The sequence below is a fragment of the Lolium rigidum genome, chromosome 3 (genome assembly GCF_022539505.1).
Source record: "Lolium rigidum isolate FL_2022 chromosome 3, APGP_CSIRO_Lrig_0.1, whole genome shotgun sequence".
Classification (NCBI taxonomy): Eukaryota; Viridiplantae; Streptophyta; class Magnoliopsida; order Poales; family Poaceae; genus Lolium; species Lolium rigidum.
Genome location: NC_061510.1, coordinates 105,380,330 through 105,398,258, shown reverse-complemented (window position 1 = coordinate 105,398,258; position 17,929 = coordinate 105,380,330).

Genomic DNA, 17,929 nt, shown 5'->3' with positions numbered 1-17,929 from the left:
TAAAAATATCACAACCAGCTTCCCCAAGCTTAGACTTTTCCATAACATTAGCAACAATGGTGTTCAAAGCATTCATACTAATAACATTGCCATTAGCATGCATATAAATTTCCATAGGCTTTTTAATTTTTTTCTCTTCAAACACCTCATGTCCTAACTCAAGATAAATACTATAAAGCTCTCTAATATTTTTGTTGTTTTCCATTAAGCCTAACTAGTGAAGTCACACAACTTAGTGTTCTCAGGAGTATTCATTTTAACAATAATAAAAATAAACTAAGCAAAGCGAATTAAATAAAGTAAAGCAAGTAACTAATTTTTTGTGTTTTTGATATAAAGAAAGCAAACAAGACAGAAAATAAAATAAAGTAAAGCAAGACAATAAACAAAGTAAAGAGATTGGGTGTGAGAGACTCCCCTTGCAGCGTGTCTTGATCTCCCCGGCAACGGCGCCAGAAAAAGAGTTGCTTGTGACGTAAAGCACACGTCCGTTGGGAACCCCAAGAGGAAGGTGTGATGCGTACAGCAGTAAGTTTTTCCTCAGTAAGAAACCAAGGTTATCGAACCAGTAGGAGATGAAGGCCACGTGAAGGTTGTTGGTGAAGGAGTGTAGTGCGGCGCAACACCAGGGATTCCGGCGCCAACGTGGAACCTGCACAACACAATCAAAATACTTTGCCCCAACTTAACAGTGAGGTTGTCAATCTCACCGGCTTGCTGTAAACAAAGGATTAAACGTATGGTGTGGAGAATGATGTTTGTTTGCAGAAAACAACAGAGAATAATGATTGCAGTAGATTGTATTTCAGATGTAAAGGAATGAACCGGGGTCCATAGTTCACTAGTGGTGTCTCTCCAATAAGATAAATAGCATGTTGGGTGAACAAATTACAGTTGGGCAATTGACAGAATAAAGAAGCATATACATATCATGATGACTACTACGAGATTTACTTAGGGCATTACGACAAAGAACATAGACCGCCATCCAGCATGCATCTATGCCTAAAAAGTCCACCTTCGGGTTAGCATCCGCACCCCTTCCAGTATTAAGTTGCAAACAACGAGACAATTGCATTAAGTATCGTGCGTAATGTAATCAACACAAATATCGTTAGACAAAGCATTGATGTTTTATCCCTAGTGGCAACATCACATCCACAACCTTAGAACTTTCTGTCACTGTCCCAGATTCAATGGAGGCATGAACCCATTATCGAGCATAAATACTCCCTCTTGGAGTCACAAGTATCAACTTGGCCAGAGCCTCTACTAGCAACGGAGAGCATGCAAGAACATAAACAACACATATATGATAGATCGATTATCAACTTGACATAGTATTCAATATTCATTGGATCCCAACAAACGCAACATGTAGCATTACAAATAGATGATCTTGATCATTATAGGCAGCTCACAAGATATAAAAATGATAGCACAAGAGGAGAAGACAACCATCTAGCTACTGCTATGGACCCATAGTCCAAGGATGAACTACTCACGCATCAGTCCGGTTTTCGCGACTTTTCTCGTATCGTGGCTCTCGGTACTGGGGTTTTCGCGACGGAGAGAATAAATAGGCGAAGGGGCAGAGTCGGGGGGCGCCCGAGGGGCCCACCCCATATGGCGGCGCGGCCAGGGGTAGGGCCGCGCCACCCTATGGTGTGGCCGCCTCGCGTCCCCTCTTCGTCTCCTCTTCGGTGTTCTGGAAGGCTCCGTGGAAAACAAGACCGCGGGTTTTTGTTTCGTCCAATTCTGAGAATATTTCATGTGTAGGATTTCTGAAACCAAAAACAGCAGAAAACAGGAACTGGCGCTTCGGCATCTTGTTAATAGGTTAGTGCCGGAAAATGCATCAAAATGATGTAAAGTGTATATAAAACATGTGAGTATTGTCATATAACTAGCATGGAACATAAGAAATTATAGATACGTTTGATACGTATCACGCTGCGCCAATGAGGAATTTGCATCGCAGCAGTATAATGGCGAGTCTCCGCAGTAGGATCAGCAGTTGCCTGAGCAAGACACGCCGCAAGCCAAGCAACAGTGCCAACAGTGCGCTCGCGAGGACGAACAATACCGCTCTTGCTGCGTGTGTGGGGTCGATGAGCCACATGCGCAGGTAGGGTCACAGAAGGAGACGTATTCGGCGTCGTCGAAGGAGAGGACGTAGGCTGTGGCGACGGAGAACGTGCCACGGGCGACTGCGGAGCAGGGGACGCCTGCGGCGTCGGCCCAGCCGGCGGGGTGGGCGTTGCAGACGGTGAGGTCGCTGAGGGCGACGGCCCAGGGCTGGGCGGAGGAGACGCCGGCTCAGTCGATGGGGGCGCCGAGGGCGACGGGCCAGCAGCAGGCTGCCGCAGCGACGCGGGAGGCGACGTCCCAGTGGGCGGCCCATGCGACGCACTCAGAGGCGCGGTGGCCGGCACAGGCGCCGAGGGCACTGCATGGCCCATGCAGTGATCGTCGTCTGGGGCAGAGGCACCGCAAACCGCCGGTGCGGGAGCAGCAGAAGGAGGAGCATCATCCAGAAGCTCGAGGCGAGCACCACGACCAATTCCTGCACCATGGTTAGACAACAACGCAGGCGAATACGCAATATCCAAAAATTGACCAGGCAACGCAGGAGATGAAGTGGTAGGAGGTGTATAGGACTCGACTATGGGAAGGGAGGCAAAGGGAAAAAGTGACTCATCAAGCACAACATCGCGAGAGATATAAACGCGGTTGGACTGGGCATGAAGACACTTGTAACCCTTATGCATGGAACTGTAGCCAAGAAACACACATTTTTTTCGAGCGAAACTCGAGCTTGCGACTGTTATAGGGGTGAAGGTGTGGCCAGCATGCACACCCAAAAACTTTGAGAAAGTTGTAGTCAGGAGGTTCATGGAAAAGCAGCTCAACAGGAGACTTCATATTAAGCAGACGTGTGGGCAAGCGATTAATGAGATAGCAGGCAGTGGTGAAAGCATCGCTCCAAAAGCGAAAAGGCACAGAAGCATGAGCTAACAGGGTGAGACCAGTTTCAACTATGTGGCGGTGCTTGCGTTCAGCAGCACCGTTTTGCTGATGTGTATGAGGGCAAGCAACACGATGAGCTATCCCATGGGTCTGAAAGAAGGTGTTGAGGTTACGGTATTCGCCCCCCCCCCCCCCCAATCCGACTGTACGTGAACAATTTTTGTTTTTAGTAGGCGCTCAACATGTGCTTAGAACTGGAGAAAGACAGTAAACACATCAGACTTACGCTTAAGTAAATACAGCCATGTAAAGCGACTATAAGCATCAACGAAACTGCCATAATAATTATGACCACTGACTGAAGTTTGGGCATGGCCCCACACATCCGAATACACAAGTTCAAGAGGAGCTGTAACTATATGAGTAGACTCAGAAAAAGGTAACTGATGACTCTTGCCCTGTTGACAGGTATCACAAACTGCTGGCGCTTTAGTACTAGACACAAAAGGGAGATCATGGCGACGAAGCACATGGCGAACAACTGGGGTGGCAGGATGGCCAAGGCGGGCATGCCACTGTGAGGGGGCAGCACGCACGCCACTGAAGACCTGAGGGGCGGTAGGAGCGGTGGGGGCGGCAGGAGCATCTAGCACATAAAGACCATCACAACTCCGACCTCTAAGAAGAACGTCCCGGGTAACTTGGTCCTTGACAAAAAATGAAACGGGTGAAACTCAACAAAGACGTTATTATCAATGGTAAGCCTTTTAACCGAAAGAAGATTACGAGTGACCGAGGGAACACGAAGGACATTACGAAGATGAATATGTCTAGAGGTATGTGAAAGGAGCGATGTCTGGCCAACATGGGAGATGCGCATAACTGTGCCGTCGGCGGTACGGACTTGGTCGTGGCCAGCGTAGGTCTCCCGAGGATTGAACCTAGAGAGCTCATGTGTCAGGTGATCGGAGGCACCAGTGTCCATGTACCAAGTCGCATTGACGGGATAGGTTGTAGTAGACCCGTGTGTATGAGTCGCAAGGGCAGCTTGCTTCTCATTGCCGCGACCGTCGTTCCCAATGCCGAAGAACTCCTGCTTGAAGCGGCGATGACAATGGGCGGCGAGGTGGCCTTCGATGCCACAGAGCTGGCAGGGTGCCTTGGCACCACATGCGGTGCACACCCAGGCCCGGCCACGTCCGCCCGACGTGGTCGCGGGGGGCGGCTGCGAGGCGCCGCTCCGTGTTCAGGAGACGTGCATACAGATCATGGGCACTAATCGGATTGGTTCTATCCCGCCCTTCAACGTTCTCCACAAGAGAGTCATAGTCCTCGCCAAGACCCTTGAGGATGTACCCGATGAAGTCCGAATCACGAAGGGGCTGACTAATGGAAGACAATATATCAGCCAGCTCTTTAGCCTCATTGTAGTAGGCCATCACAGATTTGTCCAGTTTCTTGAGATCACCAAGTTTATTGCGAATGGCCATGGACCGCGCCATGGACTGAGAAGATAAACTGGCGTCAAGGGTACTCCAGGCCTGGTGCGAGGTGGCCGCGAAGAGGACCATGCCCGCCACAGTCGGCATAAGAGAAGACTGGATAGCGCTGAGAATAGCCTGATCCTGCGCCGTCCATTGTCGATGAGCCGGGTTTGGGAGTGCCATAGGTGTACCATCAGGAGCAAGCACATGCACCATAGGCGGTGGACACGGGACGGTGCTATCAACATAGCCGTCAAGGTAGTAGCTGCGCAGAAGGGGGAGCACTTGAGCTCGCCACACCAAGTAGTTGTCGGGGTTCAACTTGACCGTCACAAGGTGTGCCAGATGCACTGGCGGCGGATCACGCACGGGTCCAGCCTCATGGGTGAGCGAGGTAGGAGCAGCCGGCGGCACAGAGGCAGCCGAGGGCGTTGCCGAGGCCGGAGGCGGGGAGTGGACACCATATGCCATGGGCTGGGCGCCGTAGAAGAGGGGCTGCCCATAGAGTCCCGCACCATACGATATCGGCGACGTGGCTAGGGCAGCGGTTGACGAGGGGGCGTGTCCCGGCAGCAGCGGCTGCGCTGGAGCAGCGGCGAACGGGGCCAGGGCAGAAGTCCCTGGGGCCGACGCGGGGGTCGGAGCAGTCACGCCCGGCGACGAAGGAGGCACCGCGATCGGCCCGGGCACACCGGGCGATGGTGAAGCGGCCGACGGATGGAGCGGCCCGACCACGGCGGGCAGAGATGCGGCGGTCGAGGCAAACGGCCACGTAGCGCCGGCACGAGGGGTGACACCCATGTAGAGACCAGCCGAGGTGGAGATCGGGGCGACGCCAAGCGGTGGCGGCGTGCGGCCTTCAAGAAGCGCCGCAAGAAACGGCGACACAAGGGGCCGCGACGAGGAGGAAGCCATCGCGGCGGAGGTGGATGTGGTCGAGGCGGCAGGGAGGGTCCCGGCGGCGGCCGAAGAGGCGGCGGCGGCGCAGGTGTTGGCAGCGGAAGACATGACCTAAACCTAGTCTGATACCATGTGAGACAAAGAATTTAGGGAACGCTCGACACCCAATAGGGTTGGCGTTGGTTTATATTTATAGAGTACAAGAGTTACAATACATGTACATATATGGAAGCTATTATATACAGTCTAACAGGGGCGACCCAAATCGAATGCCAAAATCGGCTGCGTCCGTTTGCTTCGACCAGTGGATCCCAAAATAGACATTTTTGACCGCGCGTCCGTTTGCGTTTGGGTGTGCCTCCAGCGGCGCGACGCATATTATGTTTCTAACAATTTTTTCATTCAACTGAAAAGCATATTGTACATACGAAATAAAGGAAACAAACAAGGAAAAAGGCCCTAGACTACTTGTCGCCCCTCGGGGCGGTTGATGGCCTGACCCCATCATTGCCTCCCTCCTTCCTCAGCTTCTCCGCCGCCCGTCGCTCCATCAGCCGCGCGGTCGCAGAGATCAGTGGGCCGCCGCGTCCTCCAGTAGCAGCTTCTGCATCGCCTCATTGGCGTCCTCCTCGGCCTTCTTCAGCGTTTCGAAGGACGCAACTAAGGCCCTCTGCTCTGTCACCTTCTCATCCGGGTCAGTCCAGCTCCTATCGAAATCGAAGTCGGTGGACTCCTCCTCTGTGGCCGCCGCCTCCCTGTGGTGTTGCTGCTTCGCGTCAAACGCCACGTGGGCCGCCCGTTCTGCCTCTGCCTCCTGCACCGCGCTAGCCATGAACTTTGCGCCCATGGCTGCTTCGATGACGTTGTCTGAGCTATCTTCGTTCAGTGTCACCTTGCACAGCTTCGCCCGCCCCTTCGTAGTCGGCATCTTCTTCGGGTCATGTGGGAAACGATGGCTGCTGAGGGAGCATGCACTAGAGAGGAGGGCGGGAGCTGGAGTGGCGGGTGTGAGAAATGAAGCGGCGGGAAGGGGAAGGAAATTGGGGAATAGGAGTAGGGATTTAGTGCAAGTGACCGTCAGGCAGGGCCCACGGAAAAATTCGACATGTCGCTAGTAGTCGGCACGCCCAATTGAAGCCTCGCCCACAAGGGTTGGAGTGGAGTTGCCGGGTGACGAGGACGTTTGACATATGCACTGATTTAATTAATTAATTCTGGAGTATAATATGACACCTATAATTAAATGATGGTATTGAAAATCAAAATAGCAGTAGCAGCAGCTAGAGGAGAAGATGGTCTTCACGATGACTTGGATAGCTAGCTAGCTTCTTGGTGGAAACTCTCCCTTCCTCGCCCTACCCCGCGTCGCCTAACCCTAGGCGACTCGGGGGCGATCCCCCGCCGCAGGCCGCTTGCACCTCCCTCCTCGCCCCGTCCTCCTCGCCGCCGCCGGAATACCCGCAGGGCAAAGCCCTGGCCTCGACGGCGGTGGCGGGGGCTTCGTCCATCGCGCGGTGGAGGCTCCCCTGGCGGCGGCGACGTACGTCTCCGGCGGCTCCGGCAGCGAGCTGGCGCGGGAGTGCGGCGGCGTGGACATCTCCACGGTGGTGGAGCGGCTTCCAGCGCGATGGATCGCCCTCATCGGCGGTGGATCTTCGGATCGCCGGTGGTAGGGGCCCCTAGGGTCTCGGGAGGCGCCGCCGAGATGGTGGAGGCGGCGTCGCGTCGAATAAAGGTGTTGGAGCTCGGTCCCCATCTCGGCAAGGCCACGTGTGGCGGCACCGACGAGCTGCCGGCTCGGTTTCCTCTCGGATCGATGGATCCGGGGAGGGTGGTCTCTCCGGGCACGGTCGTCCGTCGACTCGCCGTGGAGCTTTGGGAGTCGGATGGCCGTTGTTAGTCGTTGTCTTCCCCTCGACCAGCCGTGGTGGCGAGGGAGGGGAAGGGGACGGTACAATCGCCTTCCTCGTTAGGGTTTTTAGGGTCGTTTTTTTGAGATGCGACTGTCGCGTCGTGAAGCTTCCTCCGGCCGGCCATGGTGGCGAGGGGAGAAGGTGGCTTGACGTGGCGTCGATGGTTGGGACCTACTGCTCGGGATCCGTGGATTGGAGGTTCTGCTTGGTCTCCACCAGCTCCCGCCTGCCCGATGGTCTGAAAAAGATTACTAGCTCTCACCCCTCGGGGTGGGCACTCCTGCGGTGTTCAAAGCCCAATGTGGCGAAGGTTGCGGCGGTGACTCGATGGTGTCTGAAGACGGGCGGCTTCCGAATTCGGTCTCTGTACTTGGGTGGTGACGATGAGGACGATGGGCTGGATTGCGATTTGGGAGTACGGTGTGTGGTCTTCTGGGTCCATATTTATTTTCCTTTTTTTGTGGAGTCGTTTATAATCGGTTTCGCCATTGTTGAATTCCATCAGTTGTTATCTCAAAAAAAAAAAAAAGCTTCTTGGTGGATTGATGCATGTATACGTGCATGCATGCGTACGTTGCTGGCCGGTCGGACAACACGGGCAAACGTGTACTAGTACTAGTATATGTGTGTATTGGTGGAGATGTACTCAGCTTATACCTTAAGAAGGAACAGAAAATAAAGCGCACACACATGTGCTGAGAGATCCCATCCATCCTACTTCACGTTGCAGCTTGCAGTATTCATTAAGCGCTAGATGTTGTTTAACCAAACAGCAACATCCTGGTCAGCCTCAAATCGATCGATAGTGTAGCGCCCCTTCCCTCGGCGTGACACCAGTTTGTGCAACGCCCCACACTAGGGCGCTACACAACCAAGATGCAGGACCCACATGTCCACGCTGGGGACTGTGTCACGCCAAGCTCCACGGCGCGACATAGATATGTCTGCAGCCGAAAACTCCGTAGTCTGCCCGAGCTTGCATGCTGCCGATAAATGTGTGGTGCACATTCATCGCGTCACAGGTTCAGGTGGTATGTGTGTTATCGAATTTGTAATCCTAGGGAGAAATACACGACGGGACTCATGCAACCACTATCCCCGTATGATTTTTGGGAGATGCAGCCGGTAGGACCGTAGGACTGTAGGAGTCAGGCCCGGCACCGTAACAACCACCAGCCAATGTATTTGTTGAATCCTTCAGAATTCACATCAACACAAGGCGGAATGACTTCAAATTTTGGAACATTTGGATGCAATTTTTTGCTACCCCTCTGATCTCTATTCGAAACAGCTTTCGACTCGTTTTTGGTTGTGTGCATCCGTACTGTTTTAGGGCATTGCGTTGTTGCAGAGGCTGGTTGTAATTGGTATCTTTCGATATTAATATATTCACTTTATCGAAAAAATAGTAATATAGCAACTAAAGGATACAAAAACGAGACAACCGTTAGGGTAAGGGCATCTACAACGGCTCGATGTAAACGGACCGCGCGGTCGAAATATGCGTCCGCAACTAGGTCCAAACGTGGCCCAAATATGTGCCGCATTTGCGTCTACGCGGACGTTGCGCGGTCACGCCACACGTTCGTGTTGGTTTTATCCGGGCCCGCTAGGCAGTGACAGGGATAAGCAAAAAGTTATCATTACTACTGATTGGCCAAAAGGACCATCTTTACATAGATGGTTATTCGAGTTAACCTAAAACTACCAGGCCGACGCAAACGGATGCGCGCGGTCACTTTTGGCGTCCGTTTTGCGTCTGCCTGTTGGAGATGCCCTAACAACACAATCAAGCCCAAGAGAAAAATAAGAGAAAAAGGAGAAAATAATACCAACAACGCCTGATCGATAATCGAATGTTCTTTCGCATCGCGCATGACAACAACTGCTCCTGCGTCTTCAAGAGATGACTCACATTTTTGTTGGACTGATAGGTTTGCATAAAATAATTCAAAATAATTAGACTTGTGAAAAAAGTAAAAAAGTTAGTTTGGGTTTGAATTTGCTTTGCCGACATGTGCTGCTTGTACAACTTGCAAGTGCTAGCATTATTTTTTTGGAACCTTTTCCATTGTTAATGAACATTCAAATCTACATGCATGATGTTCTTCCGAATTGTTTGTCGATACTATGTTTTTCGAAAAAAATAGTGCTGTGCTTTAGAGTTTCTTGAGAATTCCTTGTCATTTAGATTCTAGTATCTGCATTTGATGTAATTGTGAATCGTTTTTTCGCTGTGGCATTTGAATTTGAGGAAATGAAAACCATGTTATCCGGAATTTAAGCCCTAAATTTGGAAGAAAAAAATAGATTCAAAAATACATTATTAGTAATCTAGAATTAGTCAGGACCCCTAATGAACCCGGAACATGATGTGCCATTGACGAGATTCTAGGTGCTCGGTACAGGAGACCAGCCGGGTAATTAAGTGTGGCTAGCCAACCAGATTCATTTAATTCTGTACGAATAGACCAGCAAATATACACCGGTATTAGAAATTCTAGGCAACGTATCATAGTAGAAAAATTGCTAGTGGTTAACCTCCTCCACTCGTTTATCAGGAGCAACCAAGCCCGGGCGTACAACGTCCGCGCCCGTCTGCAGTGCCCTACACTCCCTACACTCCGGCGTGGCACAAAAAGGTTATTTTGTGAAATTGTTTCGCCCGAAGTTTATTTCTTGAATTTGTTTTGCAAAAAGGTTAATTTTGTCGAAATTGTCTAGTTTAGCATCGTCGTCAGCGTAGTGAACCGAGATCTCATCATCTTACACATCCCAAAGACCCTTTTTAATTTACTGTCACATGACAGAGAGTGCATCTCTATTTTTCAGCTGAATCTTCCTTTTTTAGAAACAACGCAAAAGCTTTTCATATTTTGCGTTGACGGAGGCCAATTTGCCAACACCAGCAGCATCATGAAAGATGTGGGCATATCACCTCAAATTGAGCCAAATTGACCGAGGTTGTGGAGTAATTACTGAAAAGTATCATAAAAAAATTGCTGCACTAGCCAATTGAATCAAAAGTACGAATTGATAAAAAGAGACTAGGCAGTGTATTTGTATTTAATACTTACCGGAGTTGGTTAGCTTCCAAGTGATGGTATACCGGTACATCAGTATATGCAACGTTGTTGGATAGTTTAACGTCTTGTAACTCGCTCCATAGGTTTTACAGTGCATTGATATTGAGGACGGAGATGTCGTAGTTGAAGTTTTAGTTTCTAACCCGAAATTATTGATCCAAAGCTTCGTGAACCGTGAAATGTTTTAACTTGGAGATGGAAAAGAAGGAGGGGGCAATGTCGGAAATGGTGAATGGAACCTGGGTGCGCACGCACCCATTTACGAAAAATTTTAAAAAATGCTATTTAAAAGTTTCAAAAAAATATGAAGTAAATTTTTGCATGTATATATTATGTTGATACTTACTCGTGTGTGTTTTCACGGAAAAATACCATCGGGTGTGACCTACACAAAAATGACAAAATGCAAATTCCTATTCCTGTGAATAGTAAAATTCCTATTCACTATTCTCATTTGGACATTTTGTCATTTTTATGCAGGCCACACGCAATGGTATTTTTTCGTGAAAACTCACACGAGTAAGTATCAACATAATATGTACATGCAAAATTTTATTTCACATTTTTTGAAACTTCTAAATAGCATTTTTTTGAACTTTTCGTAAATGGGTGCGCGCGCACCCAAGTTCCAAACGTCCGGGTCGGGGGCAATGTCTTTTAGTTTGAACCCATTTCCAATAGTAATGTTGATGGAAGGATATAAGAGACCCAGGCGCATTTAGGCTCCGTCCGTTCACATCAATGTCATCTTAGTCGCAACGTTTTGACAAATTTCTCGATATCCAAAATGCCAAGCTAACCCATATTGTTTTTGGTCTACTCATTGTCTCATTTAGGACGAGTTTGGTTCGCTATTTTGTAAAGTAACTTGTTTACGGAGGAACCAGATAACGTTAAAACTTTTGTTTCGGTTTCTATGTAATCAGGTACCACGTAAATAGGGACAGAGCTCGAGAATTAACCTGTGGTTGGGTGGTTAGGAGGGCAGTGGCATCCCAGCCCACTTACTCCAGGTTTAACAATTTGGTGTCTCATTAAAGGCGGAATTTTCTTTAGTGGGAGGCGACGGTCCTGTCGCAACGAGGCGCATGTGGTGACTTCGTCAATCTCAAAACCCGTCGGATAAAATTTCTTGGACGCAGTCTCTCGGAGGTGCTCATAGGGGTAGAGTGTGCGTGCGTGCATTCATAGGGGTGAGTGTATGTGCGTATATCTGAGCGTTCATAGGGGCGAGTCGCGATTGCTCCCCGTTCCCTCGAGATCCCTCTGCGCCCGTCGCAACCTCGCGGCCAGCTACTTTCGACGGTGTTGGCCGTTGTAGTTGCTGCCGCCGCTCGCCGCCACCGACGCCTGCAGTACTCGCCACTCGACGCCACCATCTCACTGCCGCCGCCGCCCGCTCTACTTGCCGCTCGACGCCGCTGCCTGCTGTACTCTCTGCCGCCCTATTGTACCTACCGCCGCCACCTCGCGTCCGGCGTGGCCAGCATTTTCGATCGGCACCGCCCGCTGTACTCGCCGCTCGCCGGCGCCGCCGCCTGATGTACTCGTCGCTGCCCCTGCCGTAGTCGCGGCCGCCCTCTGTACTCGCGGCGGTCGCAGCTAGCTATAGTCCACGTCATCGCAAGCCGTCCACTAGCTGCCGCTGGAAGCTATGAACGACGGCGTGAGTCCATATCTTCCCCTGCTCTCGGTGTCTCGCTGGCTCGCTACTACTCCCGTGCGAGTGTTACCAGAGTAGTAACCAAAGAGATTTCGATTTTTGTCCATTCCGTTTACACTAACAGTGTCAATCGATTAGGTTTACGTTTCCATGGCTATTCTTGAAACAAACACGTCCTTAGCTTGAGATAATTGCAAAAAAAACCACCACATTTTGGACATCAGGACATGTGTAACAAAAAACAACCACTATATGTTAGTGTTTTAAAAAACCACCACTTCAGCGTTAATTCGTACACAGATCATGCTAACACGTGGGTTTAATCACCAAACTAACATGTGGGTCCCATTGTCAAGCTGACGTGGCACATAGGTAATGAACAAAGGTGACTTATGAGCAACATTTACAAACTTTTTCATTAGATCGAAGGCGTTTCCGCCCGGTTCCATTTCAAAGAAACAAAACCAGTTTCACAGAGTTCCAGCATTCCAGTTTATTACAATCTCTAAAGAGACCGACACTCCAGGAAACAAACTACTACCCAAAGATCAAAACCTAGGTGACAACCGACACAGCAGCTATATAGAAGAAACTAAGAAGATCAGAACTTCATGCTGATCTCAGCCATGCCTTCGGTGTCCCAGGTCCTTCCAGCATCTTCCTCCCCTTTAGCGCCATCTTAGCCGGGGAGTTTCGGAGGCTCTTAAGTCTAGCGTCATGACCCATTCTTCCAGCAAAACTCTTGCCTGGGTACGAAACAACGGCATCCACTTCCGGAGCAACTGTGCAATCCTTCTCCAAACAATCTATAAACCACTCCATATTAGTCTACCAAAGTATATTTCATTTCTCATCTTTCAAGAATTCCACATAACAACATAATCATCATATTAATAGCGCAATTTTTCTTATTAATTATCCATAACCTAGTCACACTTTCATATGATTCACCAATAGAATATTTAGTAATGACACCAATCTCCCGCCAAACCAAATTGACAATATCACAAGAGAAACATAAGTGTTCTACACTTTCATTTTCAGCACAAAAGAGATATCTTACGTCCTACAAGTGATGTCGTTTCGATAAGTTATCTATAGTAAGCAATTTATTATGGGACATCAGCCAAAGAAAAAAAATGTACCCTACGAGGCACATTTAACTTACAAACATATGGAACAAAAACCGGGATAATCCCCCAGAAATTGATCACAACATATAAAAACTGTGAACTATAGACCCCAATGACATGGGTATACCCTTCGGGTACCCATTATTGGTATACCTGGATCGGCTCGGCCCAATATGGAGAAGGCCCAACAAGGTAACCCGAAGAAGTAGTCGACTAGGACTCTTGTAAAACCCTAGGCTGGTTGCATATATAAAGCTAGCCAGGGTACCCGATAGAGAGAGGCCAAGAGATAGACAGAATATAGACAACATAGCTCCGCCTACGGCGGCACCCTGTAAACACATCTATGATCATATACTGGATTGATAGCAGCACGTAGGGATCCTCCACCGAGGGGACCCGAAGCTGAGTACGTCGTGTGCCTAATCTCGCTCCCGGAATCTCCATCGTCGCTCTCTCCCGAAACCCAAGTCTACAATACGTAGGCATTGCCGAGGTGTTCCCTCGTCAATTGACGCCGTCTATGGGAATCTGCGACGCTGAATTTTGTCATCCGGGCGAGATTCATCAAGTTCATCATCAGCAAAATCAAAGACGAAAAAAGAAGAAGTCGCGGCGCAGATTGGAGCGTTGTTGTGTCCGTGTTTGTACCGATCCCGAGCATCCAAACTGTGACGCGAGCGGTGTTCTCAATATATACTGGGCGACTCCATGGAACAAGGCGGTGAAAATCTTCGTTTCGTGCGCGTGCTAGTCCAAGCCTCTGGCCAAATACGTGCCGCACAAGTGCCAATCATCAGATGCATGGTTTGTTTAGTCATATGCACGTGACTTGGTTAGGCTGGTGCCATTGGGGGCGTTAGTGGAGGCGGTATCGCTCGGCTTGGGGCTGGAGGCGGGCGGGAGAGGGGCGATAGGCTAGCGGCGGGCGGTGGCGCTGGCGCCCGGCGGTAGGGGGCGGTACCGCCCGCCTATAGCCCGCGTTGGAGGCGAGAGCGGGGCGAGAGGGAGGCGATAGCGGCGCTAGTGGGAGCGGTAGGGGGGCGGTAGGGAGGAGAGAGAAGTGAGAGCTGCCACTATAGCCCGTGCATTGGCACCGTGGGGTGAGAGTGGGGTGAGAGTGGGGGAAAAAGCTGACGTGGCGGGCGAGAGTGGTGTGGTGCATTGACACCAGCCTTAGGCGATGGAAATTCCTGGTGGAACCCGATCGCTCCAATCTAACCCATCTACTTTTCTTTCTCTCTTTCCCATTAATTACCATTGATTATTTAATTCAGAGCTAATCTTTCTATGGACTTTGGATGACATGTACGAATTGTTTGGAGAGTGCAAGGAGCATTAAATCTGGCTGCATGCCACCTTGCGCGATGTGGTGATTGCGCGAATTTTACCACTGCACAAGAGTTTGCTGGCCATGCCTACACGAGTACACGGCGATCTGCCTTAAAGATAATCCAACAACTATCGATACCTCAATGCCGAAGATCCTTCAGCACGCACCCGCCTAGGTGCACTCGTCGTTGCGGATTCGCCGCTCCGATTTCATCCGACACAAGAATCAATCAGGTGCTATATTTTTAATTAGTTTTTATTTGACCAAATATTTTTTCCGGCTCGTACTATTATTTGCGCGCAGTTTTTTGCGCTGTGATATAACTGCAGATCAAAAATAAGCTTCGACTACTTTACTGTGTCGACCCTATTTTCCCATCATACGTTCGCCGTTGCGCACTCGACATCGTGTACTCCCCACACTCGGGGGCTCGCCCGTGGTGGACTCAACATCACGGATTCACCACATCGGCTGCGTCCTTTCTTCATCGGCTATGTCCTCTACATCGGCACGCTCGGGAGCTCACCCGGCGCGGATCCACTTCATCGACTGCGTTCCGCCGGGTCAGCAACTTCCAACTAAAACGCGGCATGTCTCTGTTTCATCGGTTGCGTCCTCTTCATCGACTATGTCGACCACATCTACTACTTCCGGCTAGGCACCGCGTAACTACAGATTGCGTCTGAGGCACGACTTGCGTCCACATCGGCTCCACCGCACACGATAAAAAGCTAAGTTTCTCATTTCCTCCAAGATTCAATTATTTATTTACTTTCGCCATACCCGAATATTCGGGGCTGCACCATTGCATCATTACAGCAAATTTACCCGACATTTGGGGTTGCGCCATTACTTCGTTATCACAAATATATTCGGTTACTTGGTGAATTTCTTTTCTTCGGCTTAGTGGAATTATCTTCTCCGGCTCAATTGAATTATCTTCTCCGGTTCAGTGGAATTATTTTCTTCGGCTCAGTGTAATTATTTTCTTTGACTTAGTGGCTTTATCTTCTTCGGCTCAGTGGATTTATTTTCTTCGGATTACTGGATTAATTTTCTTTGGGTTATTATTGGTTCACTTATACAATATTACCCGATGCGTTTCCGGGTCAATGGATTCATCTTCTATGGTTATTACTAGAACTATTTTCTTCGGCTCAATGGATTCATCCTCTATGATATTGGCGGATTCATCTTCAATATATGCTTCATGGTTAATGGCGTAATCTTCAACGTGGATTCATCTCAAATACTTTTTCTTGGATTCATCTCCAGTGCTTCATTTTTTATGGCGTAATCTTCAATGGTTCAATCTTCAAACGAATTCATCTCCAATGGCGTAAATTTTCGGCTGATTCATATTATATTATTGTCAATGGATTCATCCTCAATGGCTTCACCTTATATGACTCCGCAATTCCCTAAACTTCTTCCGACATCACGGATAAACACTCGGGGGCTCGACAACAACTTCGCCCCGAGTAACAACTGTGACACGACGTCTAAGCAACAATCATGACATCACCCCAACAGTACTCGGGGGCTCGGCTATCTCTTCATCAACAATTTGGTGTTATCCACTTTCGCTAATTCGGTGGTTTCTACTTCGGCTCAACATTTTCGCTGCACTCGAAGACCTCATCGCGCATCAACTCCGTCGTGCCCAATAAGCTAAGTGTTCCTTTATTTCACATAAAGTTGATTATCATTTAATTTCGCCGCACCCGACGCTCGGGGGCTGCGCGGCGTATATTCACTTTACATATCATCGAATCCGAGCATCTGACACCGCATGCGAAAAAGAGAGTCAAGGAAAAGATAGAAAAAGTTTGTTTATTTGTGCAGGAGATAGCAAATTTCAAAGTATATAAGAGAGAACCCGATGAAATTGTTTACAGAGAGAACTCGACCAAATTATCTTCAAGAAAGAAACAGGACCCGACGAAATTTTCCTGAAGGAGGAACCTGAAGAATTGTCCTCAGGGAGGACCCGAAGAATTATCTTCAAGGAGGACCCGAATAATTATCCTCAAGGAGGATCCGAAGAATTGTCCTCAGGGAGGACCCGAATAATTATCCTCAAGGAGGACCCGAATAATTGTCCTTAGGGAGGACCCGAAGAAATTTTCAGTAAGGAGGAACCCAAAAAAAAAAGCAAAATGGGTCCATTAACTCGGTCATATTGTTCCGAGCAAGAGCATCGGTGATGTACCCGACAATATAGAAGAACCAATATATTCGGTTGTCTCATCAAGCCCGAGAAAAAATAGAAGAACCCGCAAAATGGGTCATTGCATCAGCCGAACAAGGCACTTGACAAAATATTCTCAGAGCGCCAAAGTCGCGAATAATCTCTGAATGCCGCAAAACTCTACGAAGGTAAGACCCCGGGTCTGTCCTGAGCGGCGTGGCACCGTCTCTAACGTCGGTTTGCTACTTTTTTCCGTATCAACATATACGAAGAAAAATCCTAACGGACGCGTTAGGTACCCGATAAAACATGACTGGGACTCGACAGATGGTAAGACCTTAAGCGGCACATGTCGAGTTAACACCAGTATCCCGGGATCATGTCCAGGGACGTGATCTTGAAGTAGGTTCTTGCGGGATTGCCAGCAGTTAACTGGTACCTGATCCGTCAGATGAACCAGCCCCATTTACCATTATCCCTGAACAACATAGATAGCAACGACCTGGAGTCAATAAAACGAGGGGCTGCGCTCAGAAATATAGTCAAGTTCATTATCGAGTAGTACAACTTGAGTCTGCCCAGGTGCAAGCACCTGCGCATAGGCTCGGGGGCTACTCTTATCGAGATTATTGTTCACCCTCCCGATAAGATACAAGAAAAGGAAAAATTGTGGTGTCGATTAAAAGCAAGTTGAGCCTACACCCAAGTGCAAACACTTGGCTGTAGCCTCGGGGGCTACTCCCATCGGGAGCGCTGGCCGCGCACCCGATAGAAAAATAACTTCGACAGCATCTATGACAATCAAGGTTTGTAGACTCAACTCGATTCTACGACTCGAGTGGAGCCTACTCCCATCGGGAGCACATGGATTTCATCAAGTCCTCCAGAAATATAGTTAAGTTCTTCATCGAGTAGTACAACTTGAGTCTATGCCTAAGTGCAAGCACTTACCCATAGACTCGGGGGCTACTCCCATCGGGAGCGCTGTCGCGCACCCGATAGAAAAATAATTTCAAGAATCGTCGACATCATCTACGCTACACATGATCTACGACATGGACCTCGCCTTGTATTTTCTTTGACTTCGGAGATGATTATGCTTGGAGTCTCTACGCAAGTCTTCGACTTCCCTAGACACTCGGGGGCTACTGACATGGGTATACCCTTCGAGTACCCATTATTGGTATACCTGGATCGGCTCGGCCCAATATGGAGAAGGCCCAACAAGGCAACCCGAAGAAGTAGTCGACTAGGAC